This window comes from Rhagoletis pomonella, unplaced genomic scaffold (genome assembly GCF_013731165.1).
Source record: "Rhagoletis pomonella isolate Grant_MI unplaced genomic scaffold, Rhpom_1.0 Rhpom_scaffold_00066, whole genome shotgun sequence".
Lineage (NCBI taxonomy): Eukaryota > Metazoa > Arthropoda > Insecta > Diptera > Tephritidae > Rhagoletis > Rhagoletis pomonella.
In genome coordinates, this window is record NW_023458620.1 from 34247 (window position 1) to 37073 (window position 2827).

The following is a 2827-nucleotide window of genomic DNA, read 5'->3' on the forward strand; positions in this document are numbered from 1 at the left end:
TTTCGTTGAGATATCTCAGTTTTTTCTCGAGTTATCGTGTACACGGACGGACGGACAAACGGACAGACGGACAGACAGACATGGCTTAATCGATTTCTTTTTTCATCCTGATCATTTATGTATACATTTGTCTATATCTATCTCGATTCGTTTTGGCTGTTACAAACAACCGTTATGTGAACAAAATTAATATACCCTTGTGCACAAGTGCGCTCGGGTATAAAAAGCTCAATGCGTGCAGTCCCTACGCGCGGAAGAAGTGAAACTTAATAGAGGAAATTCCAGAAAGAAAGAAATGTGCGATATACATACACATGTACATATTTTCTAATATAAAAAATACGTATTTATTCAAAATTTTTTTAACGAGCTTTAATTTTTTATTTTTTATAACCAACTGCTAAGTTTAATTACAATTTGTGGCTGAGAAAACATTCACATCTGCAATGTCAACTAGTGGATTGTGGTAACTAAAGTAAGTTGTCAAGTGCTTTATTTCAATATTAATAATATTTCTGGCAAAAACTTTATCAATGGTAGTACCTCCTTATGTTGTTTGATTATTACTACCATTAACCACTTAAGCTAAGTGTACACGGTAGAAAAAAACGCGAGATTTAGACAAAAATCTCGCTAGAGACTTGTAAACACTCAACAGAGCTCTACGAGAGACTCACCTACAAAGTCTATGTGAGAGTTATTTTGCGAGACTTTTTCGCCGTGTACACAGTTCAACGAAGCTAGATCGAAAACTCTACGACAACTTTACGCTCTATTTAGCAAGCTAAATAGACTTTTTGCTCTACGGAGACGTATAGTAAAGTCTTGACAATGAACTTCATTACAGATTGTTAAATTTTGAAATGGCTATGACATTAACTCGTATATTCGACACAAGCACACCATTTTAAGTACATTTAGAACATAGCCAAATAATGTACCGGGAATCATCGTCTTATTTTCATTGGTATTACAATGGCTTTTCCAATAGCCTCCGCCCTTTGCAAAGGGGCATAATTATTGGTTAAAGCATAGGGGATATTCACAAATTGAGCAGGTGGTCTAGCACTCTGGCAACAGTCGTTGCTTGAGTTATCTGCTGTTTTGTCAGAGTGCCAGGCCACTTGCTCAACTCGGTGAATACCTACATACATATATAAACCCAGCAAAAAACACGATTACCACAGAAACGAAAGTGGAAACGAGCTAGGCGATGGGAATCGCTTACCCTTTCGCTTCAAGAAGGCCTTATTTTAACATGGGCATGTCATTGGAGGTAAGCCCTTACCCGCAGCATTACCTTCAAACGAAGGGAGAACGCATGGATAAACAGAATCCAGAGAAGCGAACAAAGAATGCCTTACAGAGAAACTGATGTAGAATGCCTAGATAAGTACATACTTATTTATATTAAATTGAAATCAGAAAATGTCTTAAAAGATTAAAATTAATTAAAATTTTTATAAATCAGCTTTTATACATACATATGTATTTATTTAGGTATTTAGATTTTCTTAAAAATCGGTATGTACATACATGCATATTTAACTAAGCTTAAAATTGTACTTCCTCACTCTTGTACTTCACTTCATTGACTGACTTCAACTTCGCTGCAAATTGAACAAAGCAAAACATGATTTTTATGCGAGACAAATTTCCACAGAAAGTAACGGTAGAAAAAGAATTTTTGGGTATTCATTCTATTTTTCAGCTGACTACGATGCAGCATTCTACTTTGCATTCTCCGAAATGAAGCAAAGAAGCGAAATAAAAAAAAAATATTGTAGGACATTCTACTTTGTATTCCCTGAAATGAAGCAAAGAAACGAATTTAAAAAGAAATATTATAGGACATTCTACTTTGCATTCCCCGAAATCAAACAAAGAAGCGAAATAAATAAAATATTGTTGGACATTCTACTTTGCATTACCGGCAATGCCTAAAAGAAGCCGAAAAATTTGAAGGCATTATAACGCTATGCCTTCTAGAACACGTTACCACTAAAAGCGATTACCGATTTTTTGCTGGGAAGTAGTTTGGCTGGAACTGCGCGGAGAAACTCCTTTCAAGGGAATTTTAAATATTAAGGATTGTTTGCTGCGAGTCCAAAAGTACACATAGTACCGAAGAGAGAGGTTGCCATGTTTAATTTTAAGGTACATTTGTCTACTTTTAGGTACAATTTTTTTCGGGAAATAAGAACAATTTGAAAATTTAATTCATGTCCATATTGCGAAAATGTATATTATGAAGTCAGAAAATAGGTGAATGCGGTCAAATCGACGAAGGGTTAGCGCTCCGCTGATGGCGCCAACTATATTTTCTACATCGTGGCTTTTATATAAATACATATGTACACACAACAAGCGTTGACAACAATTCGAGATAGAAAACTAACTCTAGGCGAGAGGTAACTATTGTCTACCGTATACACAGCTTGTAGAGTACGTGATAGATAAAAGTTGAGATTTCTCTATTTTGTCTCTAGCTACAGTGAATATCTCCTAGAGTTGCTCTACCGTGTAAACTTAATTCAGAGAGGAGATTTTTATTTCAGTAAAACTCTAAAGAGATTTCTCTACCGTGTACGCTTAGCTTTACAATTAAATTTTTTTTTCAAAATATTTGTAATTTTGTCAGTTTCGGCCAGCGAAAAGTTTATATTGAAATCTCCTTCGAGAAAGGCAGGTCGATTCTAACAGTCTACTTAACCTTGTCTTTATCTTCACCGCCATCTTCATCTCTATCTCTAAATCTGTCTGTATCTCTATCTCTAAATCTATCTCTATCTCTATCTCTATCTCTATCTCTATCTCTATCTCTATC